The sequence below is a fragment of the Eptesicus fuscus genome, chromosome 5 (assembly GCF_027574615.1).
Source record: "Eptesicus fuscus isolate TK198812 chromosome 5, DD_ASM_mEF_20220401, whole genome shotgun sequence".
NCBI classification, from domain to species: Eukaryota; Metazoa; Chordata; class Mammalia; order Chiroptera; family Vespertilionidae; genus Eptesicus; species Eptesicus fuscus.
In genome coordinates this window covers 98,256,698-98,272,734 of record NC_072477.1, presented here as the reverse complement: position 1 = coordinate 98,272,734, position 16,037 = coordinate 98,256,698, and the positions used below count along the sequence as shown (strand labels likewise).

The window sequence follows — 16,037 nt, the reverse complement described above, 5'->3', positions numbered from 1 at the left end:
TCCTCTTAGTTCCGGTGGTCCCTGGGGAGATGGCAACCTGGGGGGGCGTGGCTGGGCCCATGCAGCCGCTCCCGGGGGTCCCTGGGGCGATCGGCACCCCGGGGGGGCGTGGCCGGGCCCATCCAGCCTCTCCGGGGGGTCCCTGGGGAGATCAGCAACCTAGGGGGGCATGGCCGGGAGAGCGGCAACCCGGGGGGCCTAGCCAGCCCATCCAGCCACTCCTGGGTGTCCCTGGGGATATAGGCAACCTGCGGGGGTGTGGCCGGGCCCATCCAGCCTCTCCCAGGGGTCCCTGGGGAGATCGGCACCCCTGGGAGGTGAGGCGGGACTCGCCCAGCTGCTCCCAGGGTCCCTGGGAACATTGCAGGCATGTGGTTGCTGAGACCCAGACCAGGCCTCTGGCCACAGATTCATAGCTTTGCAGAGACCTAGGGCAGGGATCTGCCTCATCTGCAGAGAGACAGAGGTTCTGCAGTGCCCCCAAGACGTGGGTGGGCCCAGCCAGGGATCAAGGGGCATGGAAGGACTCCTGGCAGATGGGCAAGGACCCTCACCCCTGAGGCGGGGGTTGAGGGGTGGAGCCACCTCAGTGGAGGGGTACTGCACTGCAGGGTGCTGCACTGCAGGGTACTGATGTGATTCAGAGAAGCTCCCAGTGCTAATGGGCCTCGCTCAGGCGGCCTTCACACTTCAGAGGCAGTGACTACTGCTCCTGCCTTCACCCAAAAGCAAGCTCGCTACAGCCTGCCCCATAGCAGAGCATGCCTAGGCAGTGAGTGGGAAGCTTTCCACCTGCTTCGGAGAAGGGGGGGGGGCAGTAAAGAATGGGGGGAGAGGAAAGAATGTGGAGCATCCGCAATGAAGAGGTGCTTGAGAAAGAGGCTCGGAAGCCTGACTGGAAGGTTTGTTCTGTTTGCTGGGCCGCTGCCCCTTAGGAAGCGCAAAGAGCATGGCTCTGAGGGCTTCCTGTGTGCTCTGAGGGCTTCCTGAGTCAAGTTCCACAGCCAACTGGAATTGGCCTCAGTTTCCTGGCCTGTAGAGGAGCAGTTAGGGGGCAATCAGGCCAGCAAGGGAGCAGTTAGGGGGCAATCAGGCAGGTAGGTGAGCGGTTAGGAGCCAGTGGTCCCGGATTGTGAGAGGGATGTCCAACAGCAGGTTTAGGCCCTATTCCACAGAGATCGGGCCTAAACCTGCAGTTGGACATCCCCCGAGGGGTCCCATATTAGAGAGGGTGCAAGCTGGGCTGAGGGACACCCTCCCCAGTGCACGAATTTCGTGCACCGGGTCTCTAGTTTTCAAATAATGTCAGTTTTACTTTTTTTCTTTCCAATTTGGATGCCTTTTATTTCTTCTTATCTGATCACTGTGGCTAGGACAGTGATCAGATAAGAAGTGTTGAATAAGAGTGGTGAAAGCAGACTTCTTATTTCCAACCTTAAGGGAAACATTTATAGATTTTGCCCATTGAGTATGATATTGACTATGAGTTTGTCATATATGGCCTTTATTACATTGAGGTATGTTACTTCTATCTCCACTTTGCTGAGAATTGTTGTTATATATGGGTGCTGGATTTTATCACATGCTTTTTCTGTGACTGTTGATATGATCATGTGCTTTTTATCTTTTATTTTGTTTATGTTGTGTATCATGTTTATTGATTTGTGGATATTGTCCCAACCTTGCATCCCTGGAATAAATCCCACTTTGGGGATTTTAGTGTCTATGTTGATCTGGTTTTGTGATTAGGATAATGCTGGCCTCTTAAAATGAGCTTGAGTTTCTTCCCAGTTCTTGGATTTTTTGGAATAGTTTGAGAAGGATAGGTGTTAGTTCTTCTTTGAATGTTTGGTAAAATTCACCCACAAGGCTATCCAGTCTATAGTAGTGTTATTTACAGTAGCCATGATTTGGAAACAGCCCAAGTGTCCATCAGTAGATGAGTGGATAAAAAAGCTGCATTTACACAATAGAATAGTACTCGGCCATCAAAAAGGAAATCTCACCCCTTGTGACAGCATGGATAGACCTGAAGAGCATTATGCTAAGTGAAATAAGCCAGTCAGAGACAGACAAGTGACATATGGTTCCACTCATATGTGGAATCTAATAACAAAATAAACTAACAAAATAGTAACAGACTCATAGATTAATTAAGAACAGACTGACAGCTATCAGAGGGGAGAGGAGTTGCAGGGATAGGCAAAAAAAAACAACCCACAACAAAACAAAACTCATAGATATTGACAACAGTATGGTAACTACCAAAGGGGAAAGGAGGTGGGGGGAGGTAGAAAAGGGTATAGGGGATAATAAATGGTAATGGAAGGAGACTTGACTTGGGGTGGAGAATACAGTACAATATACAGATGATATATTATAGAATTGTACACCTGAAACCTTTATAATTTTATTAACCAATGTCACTCCAATAAGTTCAATAAAATTGTAAAAAAAAGTCTTATTGTGTCTTGTTATAAAAATGTCATAAGAATAATAAAAAAATAAAAATGTAATAATAATAAAAAAATAACTAAAACTACAACAAACCAAATGATAACTACACTTATGAACATCTATTTGGAATAGGAGATGTAGTTATTTAAGAATAAAATAAAAAAATTCTTTAAAAAAAATAAAGAATAGAGAATCCAGAAATAAACCCACACGTGTAGATAGATGGTCAATTGATTTTTGACAACCTTGCCAAGATAATTCAGTGTAGAAAGGATAGTCTTTTCAACAAATGTACTAGAACGCCTGTGTATCCAAATGAAAAAAAAATTAACTGCAACCCTTACCTCTCCTATATACAAAATAACTTGAAAGGATTCATATCTCTAATTATAAAAGGCTAAAACTATAAAACTTTAAGAAAAAAAATCACAGGAGAAAACATTCATGAATTTGGGATAGGCAAAGATTTTTTAGGACACAAAAAAGCATGAACCATAACATAAAAGTAAAATTGACAAATGGTAGTCCATCAAAATTTAAAATTTCTATTCTTTAAAAAACAGTTAAGAATATAAAAAGACAGTCTTAAACAGAGAGAGCATATTCTCAACACATGTATCTGACAAATGACTTGTGGCCAGAATATATAAAGATTTCTTACAGCTTATTAATAAGACAACCCAGTTAAATAAATAGCATAAGAAAATAATGAATGACCAGTGCAGCAGAGGAAAAGGGGTTTAACATCATTAGACATCAGAAAAATGGGGGTTAATACAATGAGATACCACTATATATCATCGAAATAGCTAAAGTTAAAAATTAAAAAGGAACAAGTATTAGGTGAGATGTAGACTGATTGAAACTTTCATATGTTGCTAGTGGGAAAGTAAAATGATTAAACCATTTTAGAAAACAGTTTGGCAGTGTGTTAAAAATTAAACATCTATAATACGCTAATTAGACCAGACATCCTTCCCGACGACCTTCCGGACGAAGCCGGGGCTGCAAGAGCCAAGGCGACTGTGCAGTGAGCGGGGGCTGAGGCAGAGGAGGTGGCAGCGGCAGGGGCAGAGCCCCTTGTATGAATTTAGTGCATTGGGCTTATAGTCTATAATAATAAAAGCATAATATGCTAATTAGACTGGAAAGCTGAACGACCTTCCGGACATCATTCTGGACGTCATTTCCAATGAAGCCATGGCAGCGGGGGCTGAGGCAGAGGAAGTTAGGGGTGATCAGGCAGGCAGGTGAGTGGTTAGGGTGTGATCAGACCGGTGGATGAGTGGTTAGGAGTGATCAGGCAGGCAGGTAGAGTGATTAGGGGCGATCAGGCTGGCAGGTAGAGTGGTTAGGGGTGATCAGGCAGTCAGGCAGGTGAGTGGTTAGGAGTCAGCAGTCCTGGATTGTGAGAGGGTGCAGGCCGGGCTGAGGGACCCCTTCCCTTATACCCTCCCCGCCCCCCCTCACCCGTGCACAAATTTTGTGCACCGGGCCTCTTATTCTTACTATAAGACCCAATAATTTTACTTCTAAATATTTATCCAAGAGTAATGAAAAAGTGTTCACAGATACATTTGTACAAGAATGTTCATGGTGGCTTTATTCATAATAGCTCCAAGCTGGAAACAGCTTATATGTCCATTAACTAGTGACTAGATAAACACATTGCGGTGTATCCATGCTATGGAAAATTATCCTATATAATAAAAGCCTAATATGCAAATTGTCCCCTCGACCGGGAGTTCCACTGGGAGTTTGACTGCTTGCTATGACGTGCGCTGACTACCAGGGGGCGGCATGGAACATGGAGGGCATCGGTGATGTGGCACTGGCAGCGGGTGGCAGTGGGGACGCTGCCGGCCCTGATGGCCACTGACAAGAGCGGGCCCTCCCCTGCAGGCCTGGTCGCCCCCAACTGCCCTCCCCTGCTGGCCCAGTAATCCCTACCTGCCCTCCCTTGCTGGCCTGGTCGCCCCTAACTGCCCTCCCCTACCAGCCTGGTCACCCCCAACTGCCCTCCTCTGCAGGCCTGGTCGCCCCCAACTGCCCTCCCTTGCAGGCCTAGTCCCTCCCAACTACCTAAATATTTTGTTTTTCAGCTTTTCTGTAATTACTGTTTATCTGTTCTATGAAAGGCTTAAATATATAAATCAATGATTTCTTCTATTAATTTTTGTTTACATTTCTGTCAGTTTTTGGTTTGGTATGTGTGTTAATATATTATTTACTGTCAAAATCTCAATTGAGGATTATACATTTTATCAGAATGATATAACTTTCTAATTTATGCCTGGTGCTTTGCTTTTTAGCAGGCATTAATATTAGTTTATGTATCTCTATACATCTTTGTACTTCATGTTATATTTATCCTTTTCATTTCTTTTAAATATGTTTCCTAAAAGTGGAATGTAAATTCATTTTTTAACCTAGTGAAAACCTTCGTCTTTTAATAGATATTTTAATTCATTTATGTTTATTGTCAAAATTGATTTAATTGGTTTTACTTCATTGATCTTATTTTAAGCTTTTTGTATTAAATTATTTTTTGTTTTTATTGTTGTTTTTTTTTTGCTATTTGATTCAAAGTTTATCTTTAATTTTGTCTTGACTGATATTTTAATTCTGTGGTATATCTAAAGGTAAATAGCTTGCTTTGAAATATGCTAGTGATTATATTTTCAAGTTTTTTTGAAACCATAAATCTCTGTAATATCTATAATTAGCAGTTAAGAATGAGATGGTACCTTTTGTTTTCCCTCAGTATGAAATGAGAAATTTAATAGCGTTTACTTATCTGTTTCTTAGTTTTATTTATATAATATGAGATTTTAATCTCAGACTATTAGTAAGTTGTAATTTGAAATTATTTATAAAATATTTCTTTCATTAATTTTAAAATAGACATAAAAATTATAAAAACTAAGGTTATCATAACTTTCAATAAATTGTCACTGTTTTCCAAATATATGTTAAAATGAACTTTAAAAAGGTCATTAAAATATACTCTTGTATCATATTACATTACTCCACATTATTATCTTGATCTATTTCCATATTCTCTTTTAAAAATAGATACTCTTTTCCTTTTCCCTGTTGCCCACTTTCAGACTATTTTTCTACTTATTAGAACAGGGAAAAAGAAAATCTAATTTGAAATTACAATATGAAATGTTTTATTTGGTATTCACTATAGCAAAGTGTAAGATTCAGAATGTGTTTGGGATTATTGGATTAATGGGTTTTATGGTAATGGGTTGGGGAATATTACCAGTTATGTACTACTCAGCTTGTTTTCTAAGATGTCCCTGTCAATGACTGTATCAAATAACATAGGACGTGGAATTTACATTATCATTAATGTTTGTTCAATGACAGCAAGAAGCTGTCCTCTGCTGCTTTGAGTCTCTGATAAGCAGTTATTCTTACCTTGAATGTTCCTAATCATGTGAATTTCTCAAGTGGGCATTGGGCTCTGTTCTTTCTCTAGAGTAATGATGCTTTTATATGGGGGCTTTCTCAGATTTTTCAGAATATACTGGAGGACTGTTTAGGGAAGTGGGTCTTAGAGGACACTTAGCCTTGTCTTGGAAACACTGTGGAAGGAAAAAGACTGTAGCAGTTTTTAGGGGTAATACCTTTTAAGAAAACAGTGATGTTTGACCCTTGCTGGTTTGGCTCAGTAGTTAGAGCAGTGGTTCCCAACCTTTTTTTGGCCATGCCCCACCTAAGCATCTCTAAAATCCTGATCCTCTCTCCCCCCGAACCCGTGACATACAATTTTTATTATTCAAAAAGTGAACTCCTGTTCACCTGGAGGAAGCCTTAAAGGCCATTAACTTGGTCCAAACAAGCTTGCAAAGAACATGGCATCTATGAAAGAGAAAGATAAAAGAACAAAAAGATTGTTGAAGTACTGAGAAAGAAATCACTAAGAAATTGTTAAAAAAATAATAATATGAAGTGATATGAAAAATAGTAAATAAAGTTTCAAAACATAATAGAGAACTGAAATGCATAAATATGTCACTATATATTTATATACTGTATATGAGGCCCCTAGAATCATAAGAAATGCAAAAAATTCATTGTTAGTAACTCATTTTCGAATTGCTCCCCTTAAAAGTCAAATTGGCCCCCTGTTGGGCGTGTGACACGCATTGGGAACTACTGGGTTAGAGCATTGGCCCTCGGACCCTTCAATTCCCAGTCAAGGGCACATACCTTGATTGCAGTCTTGATCCCAGAAGATTTTTTTTTCTCTCTCTCTCTCCCTCTCCTTCCTCCCTTCCACTTCCTCTAAACATCAATGGAAAAATATCCTTGGGTGAAGATTTTTAAAAAATAACAAAAACCCCCAGTGATGTTTGCTAGGTTATTCTTAGAGATGGGAGACTTATCTTTCTCACATATTTGAGCAGATGATTATGTAGCTGGACTACCAAGAAGAAGTAAGTTGAAGCTGAGAATTAGCCTCTCCAGGACTATGGTTTAGGATGGAGTTCTTGGCAAAAAACTTATTTAGTGTGGTGTATGGAAAGCACATGGGCTGAGGAGGCAGGAAGACCTTTTTCTAGCTTTGGCTCTGTGTGTGTGTGTGTGTGTGTGTGTGTGTGTGTGTGTGTGTGTGTGAGAGAGAGAGAGAGAGAGAGAGAAGAGAGAGAGAGAGAGAGAGAGAGAGAGAGAGATCATGGCAAACCCTCAACTTTCTGGGCCTTAGACTAGATATATTAAAAGAAGAGGACTCTCTAAGATCCTTTCTTCCTTTCTTTGACTGACCAGGGCACCAGGGATAGCAAGAACGTTTTAATTTGATAGCATTTTTTTTAGATGTCATTAAGCAAAGAAGTCAGCTTAATTTCATCATGTAAAGTCAAGAGGAATAAATCACTTATCTTACTACTTTGAGTAAGGAAAATTAGAAGAAGGGATCGTATGTGACTCGTGTATTTATACTCTGATCTAATATTAGGTAAGTGACATGTTGTAGTTGAGAGGCCCAATTATAACACCTGGAAGTAATCTGGTAATAGAATGACTCAGAGGAATATTAAACCACTATTTTCCCCTGAGAAAACTGAGAAAGGTGTTTATCTACATTTTTTTTCATTGGGATATGTGCATGTCTTGGGATTGAGGATGCTGGTAGGTAGCCCCACTGTGGGTAGTAGTCAAACATCAGATTTAAAGTCCCACTGAAGATCTTTCATTGATGAGCTCATAAGTGGTGAAAGGCTGCCAGCCCTGAAATGAGCAATAGAATGCTGCTCAAGGTGGTTGTTTGTAATAATCTCAGCTGGGCATGGTCACAAGCTTGGTGGGCAGAGAGAATTTTGAAATAATGCCATGCCATAATTGTGAAAGAGCTAGGAAACAGTGCTGACGGAATAAAATATGCACAGCAGTCAAATGGTGACTCTTTTTGAGGAAAGGCTTTGCTCTGGTTAAGTCCTGGAGGATGGGCCACTGACAAAGGCCCCAGCCAGGACAGCATGGAAAAGATCATGCAGTGGACATTGGTTGTTTCTCTCTGTTGTCATCACTTCGAGGACTAAAATATAATTGAAAAGTTTTATTTACCTCTCTATCTAGAGCTTCTAGGGGAGAAAAAAAAATTGTTTCATTTCTAAATGCATTTTATTTTAGTAAATAAAGCATCATGAATAAACCCAAATAAAATTCAAAACAAATTAGAAACTTGGATACAAAATATAGGTGTTAATGCCACCATACAGAAGACCTCTCCTAAGGATGCAGAGATCAACATTCAGTAGCCTCTGTCCTCAGGAACTTAAGTTGAGTGAGAGAAACAGGTAAATAGCTAATGTTGATTGTTCAGTTTTTATAGAGTGTCTACTCTGTGCAAGGCTATGTACTAGATGTTGAGACTACAAGGTAATCAGTTGATATAGTCCCTGTTTTCAAGACATTTATAGTCCAGAGGGAGAGGAGTTAATGGGTAACCAGAGCACAGGGTTCATGGAGTCATATACGAGGGATGAAATCATTAGAATGCCTAACAGAAATTGATGCAGGGTCTTTGAATATGTTTTAAGAATGGAACTAAGCAGTTTCAAGGAACCTGTTCTTTCCGTGGTTGTAGTAAGCTGTGCTTAAAGTTATGTTCCAAGAACTGCACAGTTCTGATGTTAAGGATGATAATAATAGCCAAGAATTTTACAATGCTTTCTCTGTGTCAGGCACAGTTCTAGTGCTTTTCATATAACAAGTTATGTAATCCTTACAGTAATCCTATAAAGTAGGTGTTAATATTAGCCAATAAACTTAGGCCCAGAGAAGCCTCGTTACTTAATAACAACTAGTATGTAGTGGATCTGGCATTTGGTTCCAAATTTCATATTCTAACTACTGTGCTAAGTTAAGACTTACAGAATTAAGGGAGTCATCTACTGGAAGAACCATTGTTGTACATTTTTGTAGGTAGAGCAGCTTAATATTAATGAATCCATATCTGAGCACCTAGGAGAAAAAATTGTATATACATATGTCTTTTTATTGTCTAGATATAAAGTTTATCTTATAATTATTATTGGAATTGCCTTATACTAGCTATAAATTATAATAGAATTTTTAAGTTGAAATTATAGGAAATACCTTTTGATCAAATACTGTTCTCCATGAATTTACAGAAAGGGGCCTTCTTGATTTTTAAATATCTCTAAAAGAGAATCCATAGAATCAGGAGCTGAATCCCATAGCTCTTTGAGGTAGGGATTTCCTATTCAGCCCAATGTCCTCCTGGTCAGTAGGAGGTTGCTTTCTCTATCGCTCATCCTTTGAAATGTCTATCTCTTTTTATAACACTAGAGGCCTTTAATTTATAAGCTGGATTTGTAAATGGATAGGGCCAGGCCTGGCTGGGCCTGTGGTGCATGTGGCTTATCTCCATGTTTGGAGGCCTGTTATTTGCTGCTCTCAGGGAGTTAATACGAGCTTTGGTGACCTGGTTTGCCCACAATTTATAGGCTCAAATCTAGATGATCTGAAGGAAAAAAGAATGGAACGAAAAAGTCAAAGTTATGGTTGTAAACTACAAGGAAAGTTAGAATTTAAAAACTGGCATTAGTATGCTACAGACAAGAATTAGAAGTTAGAAAGAGCCTAGAAGGAGACATTTTTAATTAAAGCAGCCCTCAAGACATTTGAAATTGTTAGGATGATTTTAAATAGGCAACCCTTTGGCTTTAAAAAGAATCAAGGATTCAGTTTTCTGTATGTGGTGTTAAATATAAAGACATACAAAATTTAAGAGGAAAAGTAATCTTTTTATGTAAAGCCATTTTGATTTATGGTTTTCTGGCCTTTGAAAGCTTCCCTGCATCTTGATAAATACATTGAATTGTTTTAAAATGGTATTAAAATAATTTCTTTTGCAAAAGCAAGTATTTTTAATGTAGCAGTTAGGAATATCATTAGGAAGATTATTGAAAGTGATGGCTACCAGAAAGCTGAATGGTATATTTATTCTTCTATACTAATAAAAGGGTAATATGCTAATTATACCAGGAGACATTCCGGACATCCTTCCGGACAAAGCCATGGTGGCGGGGCCAAGGCAGAGACCGTTAGGGGCAATCAGGCCAGGAGGGGCAGGCAGTTGGGGGTGATCAGGCCGGTGGGGGAAGCAGTTGAGGGCAAGCAGGCCAGCAGGGTGGTGCAGCTGGGGGCAAGCAGGCCGGCAGGAGGGCAGTTGGGGGCGAGCAGGCTGGTGGGGGGGCAGTTGGGAGCAAGCAGGCCGGTGGGGGGGCAGTGGGAGCGAGCAGATTGGCAGGGGGGGGGCAATTGGGGGTGATCAGGCCAGCAAGAGGGGGCAGTTAGGGGCAGGAAGGCTGGTGGAGGGGCAGTTAGGGGCGAGCAGGCTTACAGGCAGAGTGGTTAGGGGCGATCAGGCAGGCAGACAGATGAGCGGTTAGGAGCCAGCGGTTCCAGATTGGACAGGGTGCAGGCTGGGCTGAGGGACACCCTCCCTGTGCACAAATTTTGTGCACTGGGCCACTAGTTGCTAAATAAAGAAAAGGATATTTAGACCTCATATGGACAATTAACTAAAAATAAAAGTAAACTTTTACATGTAATATTGAAATCAACAATGGACTTAAAGAAATTTACTAAGATAATTTGTCTAAGTTTTATTTTCTATTTTGTTTTTTAAAACTTTAATTTTACTTACAAAAGGAATACAAAGTACTTTAAAAAAAAAAAAAGCATTACAGATCAAAGTTCCCTTTGACTGCTATCCTCCCATCATCCCAGAAGTCACAATTTTGCCATTGTTTAGTTCAAATCATTTTTTGAATATTTATATGCATGTATTTCTATGCATATAACAGAAATATGTTTTGAATAGATGTTAAAAAAATAATTCACAGATTGTATTACTTGCTAGTTCGTTCTAAATATGACCTTCCAGTATGTTTTGGTTTTGATAATTCAATGATATTAGTAATAGCAACAGACATTTATTGAGTAGCTATTATGTGCTAGGCAAGATATTTAACATTTTATATATAATTTATTCTCATAATCTTCATAATGAGCTTCGGAGGTGTGAACCCTGAGAAGGATTATATCCACCAAGAAAGACTCCTCATGGTTATAGGCCCAAAATCACAATCATAGTCTAGCAGCCATTGCTAACAGAAGTCTCTCACAGGCTGCATTTCAGGGAAAAGCCACAGACTGAGCTTCCAAGCTTCCTGAATTGTGCTCCTGCTGTCTGATATGACCTGTATGAGGGGGCACCTGGTATCATCTTTCAACCAATGCACTGAGACCTGCCCCAACCAATTGGAACTCTGCACAACTGTATCCTCATCTGCATTTACACTGACGAATCAGAGAAGCTCCGTGATGACTAATTGGAGTGCATGAAGCTGACCAATCAGGCAGTGCTATTTGAACAATCAGAACTATGCTGTTTGGATTCCTCATTAGCATTAAAATGAACCAATTGGGAATTACAGCAGGAACTTCTCTACAAAAAGTGCCCTCCCTTTTGACCTGGTGAAGCACACTTTTGGTTTTCATCAGAGGCTGCTTTCCCCCAGTTTGCAAATTGTTCTCTTAAAGTTCCTCTTTTTGCCGCAGCCCAGACTGGGGATTCCTGTTGGCCCTGGGTTGGTGGGAGCAACCTCTTGTTGAAATAGGTGAGTATTCTATATTCATTTTATATGAATAAAAATTTACCTTAATTTTATCTCACATTTACATTAAATTGCTAATGCCAGTAGTTTATCATCCTTTAATAAGTATTCAACAAGAAAACATTTATAATGATTTAAAAATTGGTAGGAATATAACTTCTAGTTCTGTTAGTTTTGTTATTCACATGACTTCGGCCTTTTTCTGCCAAGTCCCTGGAGTATCTTTGCTACGCCAGAAGGCTGGGAATAAGAGGGTGACTCCTGCTCACCTTTTAGGAATGTGGAGGCATTTTTGTCATATCTGACTCATTCTACATGAAGAAAAGATAACCCCTGACATTTCCTCAGTAGTTAATGCTTTTAAAAACCCAAGCTTGTGATGATGTTCTTGTTGGGGGGAACCGTTATGGGATATAAGATCTAGGAGAAAAGAGATTTGTTTTTGAAAGATGCTTTTCATTGTGCCCTTAGTCATACTGGTATGAGGAAATAAAGGTTGCTGCAATGAGAACTCTGAGAATTTTTATGGGAATTGGTAGAAAGGAAGTGATATTGGGTGGGTTGAGAGAAAAAAAGGTTGTGCTTATTTTGTATACCCTGATTTTGGCCTTTGGTTGAAGATATTTCAAAATTACATGACAAAATCGAGATTTTAATGAATGGGATAGCTGTCAGAAAGGTTTAAATCACAGTTCTGCTGCTTAATTAGCTGGGTAACCTTGAAAAAGTCACTTTACACTACTTCAATAAAATAATACCCACCTTATAAAGTTGCAGGGTTGAAATTACATTAAGTATTTTTATACATTGCAGAGCGCTATACAAATGTGCCATGTTAGCTGGTATTTTTGCTGTGTTTATTATATTTGTTGTCAAGGCTGTCTACAGTTTGCATCTTTTACTTACTTTAGCCTCTGTACTGAAGATTTACAAAGCTTGCTTCTGTCCTTTATTACTTGAAAGAGAATACTATATGAGCGCTCTGTTATTTTCAGAAAAGAAAGAGACCTTTTTGCTGAATCAGTTAAAAAAATTGAAGGCCTAATTCTATATATCAATCAGCATTTCTTCAGGCCTAATGTAAGAACTGAAAACATTATCTATAGTAATTCTCCATGAGAGGAGATATGCTGAAGGTCCCAGCAGTTAACATTTGGTTATCATCATTAGTGTTTATAGATATTTTTTACCTTTTGTTTTCAAGATAACAATAAATTATTAATTATTGTCTACTTTTAAGAGTATTTTCTAATAATTTTTATTGCACTAGACCCGTGGTCGGCAAACTGAGGCTTGCGAGCCACATGCAGCTCTTTGGCCCCTTGAGTGTGGCTCTTCCACAAAATACCACGGCCTGGGCGCCTGGGCAAGTCTATTTTGAAGAAGTGGCATTAGAAGAAGTTTAAGTTTAAAAAATTTGGCTCTCAAAAGAAATTTCAATCGTTGTACTGTTGATATTTGGCTTTGTTGACTAATGAGTTTGCCGACCACTGCACTAGACCATTGTTTGACAAACAAAAATTATCTTGCTATAGTTTCTTTTTGGTTATATAATACTTAAATTATTTTGAAATCTCAATATACAATGAGGATATGAAGTTTTTATGCTTAACAGAACATGACATGAGTTAAAAATCATTAAGAAGCACTAAAAGGCCTGGTTAGTGTGGCTCAACAGTTGAGTGTAGACCCAGGAACCAAGAGGTCACTGGTTCGATTAGGGTCAGGGCACATGCCCAGATTGTGGGCTCTATCCCCAGTGCGGGGAGAGGGGGCATGCGGAAGGCAGCTGATCAATGATGTTTCTCTGCTCTCCCTTCCTCTCTCTCTAAAAATCAATAAAGACATATTTCTAAAAAAAACAACAACAAGCCGAAACTGGTTTGGCTCAGTGGATAGAGCGTCGGCCTGCGGACTCAAGAGTCCCAGGTTCAATTACGGTTAAGGGCATGTACCTTGGTTGCGGGCACATGTAGGGGGTGTGCAAGAGGCAGCCGATCGATGTTTCTAACTCTCTCCCTCTCTCTTCCTCTCTCTAAAAATCAATAAAGACATATTTCTAAAAAAAACAACAACAACACTGAAAGTGAATCTTGTTTCCAGGTGAGGAGATAGCTCCCTTGGGTTTCCATTTGGTATACTTCAGAGTCCACATTATACTGGGGAACTGCTCCATGGTTAGAACCCCAATTAGAAGTCTGGTTTATTATGTGGGAGTTTTTGTTTGTTACTTTGCTTCCTCTCATTCTGCTAATGTTTTTCCTAATGTAAATTTTGTATCAACTCTAAATCCATGGAAAGAGCAGGACCTTAAGCTTGTCACGGAGTCCTTAGACTGCCTATCTATGAGCCAGTTTTAAAAGTACATCACAACTCACTTTTATTCCATAATATTTTAGAAATTAGACATCAGTCCTTTAGCTTTAAGGTGACTAGGAAGTGTACAATTGAAATCTCATTTGCCATTTGAGTGATGTGCCATTTATTGTATAAAAACACTATGGGTATAGGCTATTTCTTGACGCAGTTATATCTGTTTTGGAGGAGGCACTTTGCTGGGGGAAAAATCCTTGGGTTTTATTGTTACCCCTCTGGGTAGTTCTAAAAAGCTTACCCTTTTCACTTTAATTGGTGGTTTGCTTTGTCATCTCTGTCCTCACTTTCATTTTTTTCTTGACCTACTCTTTGTGGCAGAACATCTCTATCCTGAAGTTATACCAATGGGAAAAGTTAAATCTTATTTCAAAGGAACTGTGAAATTCCATTCCATATTTTAAACTTAGTCTATTGGAAAAATCACGTTTTTCTTCATTTTACTTGGATACCCATGCCCTTATTCTCTGAGGATTGTAAGGAGTTTTTAATCTTTCTCACCTATTTATAGAAGCTGAGAATTTCCCCTTTTCCCGAAGCAGTTGTATTAAGAGAAGCTTATTTCCTTGAGATCTCAACCAGAGTTCTTCTCTAAGGAGCCTAGGATCTGCCCAGACACATTTGCTTTTCCAAATAAGCAACTAGGAATATTTTAACTTGCCTTGACTCTAAGTTACTTTTAAAACAAAAAGTTCATAATCAGTTGAATTATCTCAGCTTCTGGCTTACAGTCCTGAAGAAACTTTTACATAGAGTAGACAAAGGCTGGAGTAAGAATTTCTGATTTGATTGCATATTATTTATTGTGGAAAGAATGTTTTCCCTCCAGACTGACTAGGAACAAGATGTTTAAACATAAGCCAGGGTGGAGACCAGTTTGTTTGGTCAGCTTCAGAGGAGCCACGTTTTCCTACTTACCATGAGTCCGCCAACTATTCTGCAGCCCACCCCCGCTCAATTCTTCAGGTTACTTTGGAATTTTTACTTAAGGCTCTGTTGGATAAGGCAGTGATACAGTGCATATGTGGCAATAAGAAAGGCTAAGGCTGTTTTTGGAGCAATGTGATATTATGTCGTTACGAATTTATGTTGTACTGTGTGAGTATAAGTATATAAAATGTTTTCTTTTTTTTCTTTTCCCCAGTCCCCCTCTGCTGTTGGCTTCTGTATTCCCATAGCTGGATTTCATGCAGCAGGACTCCATTTATCACAGGCGGTGGGAGGCGGGTACAGAGATATGAAAGGGTTACTGTTCACATTTCCTGTGTAATTCCCTGTGATCTTACTGAGCTGTATATGATTCCTTTCTTGATGTTAAACATTCCCAGGCTCCTATAACCTTCTAGCCTACTTGTACTGGCCAAGTTTGTCCCAGGTGATCATATAGGCAAATCTCCTGTTTTTAAAGATTAGTAATCACTCCTTCCTCCATGAGATAAGCCAGTGGTCGGCAAACTCATTAGTCAGCAGAGCCAAATATCAACAGTACAATGATTGAAATTTCTTTTGAGAGCTAAATTTTTTAAACTTAAACTTCTTCTAATGCCACTTCTTCAAAATAGACTTGCCCAGGCCGTGGTATTTTGTGGAAAAGCCACACTCAAGGGGCCAAAGAGCCGCATGTGGCTCGCGAGCCGCAGTTTGCCGACCACGGCGATAGGCTAAATGCTCATTCCTTTGCACTCCCAGAAGAAATCCTTTTGATTTAAAACAAGAACAGAGAGGTAATATATTACTTTTAAAATTTAAATTCAACAGCCACGTTTTTGTCAAATTAATTGTGTATATTTAAAAACCTACTGATTCTTGGTTTAGTGAATTTCTAGTTAAATGAAAGCCCCTTGATCTATTAAAAATTATATTCTTCCTTCTTAAAACACACTTAAAAATGGATTCTAATTCTAAAAAGGTAGATTTGAACCTATCATCTTACTTTTAGTTTATTTAATAGGTGGATCATTTTAAGTTGCCTCAGATATAAAGCTGCTTACCTGAAACTTCAACATTTCTGCTTCAATTCCATTCAGAAGATTGTAGTTGAGC

General features: G+C 39.5%; 1 protein-coding gene across 3 annotated transcripts in view; it reads left to right on the top strand.

The window, feature by feature from the left end:
* ZNF438 (zinc finger protein 438) overlaps positions 1 to 16,037 on the top strand; it is a 174,956-nt gene that overhangs the window by 53,296 nt on the left and 105,623 nt on the right. For all 3 annotated transcript variants that reach the window (XM_054716603.1, XM_054716602.1, XM_054716601.1), the window contains one exon: positions 11,566 to 11,624. The gene's annotated coding sequence lies outside the window, so the exon portion shown is untranslated. The remainder of the gene's footprint in view (positions 1 to 11,565; positions 11,625 to 16,037) is intronic.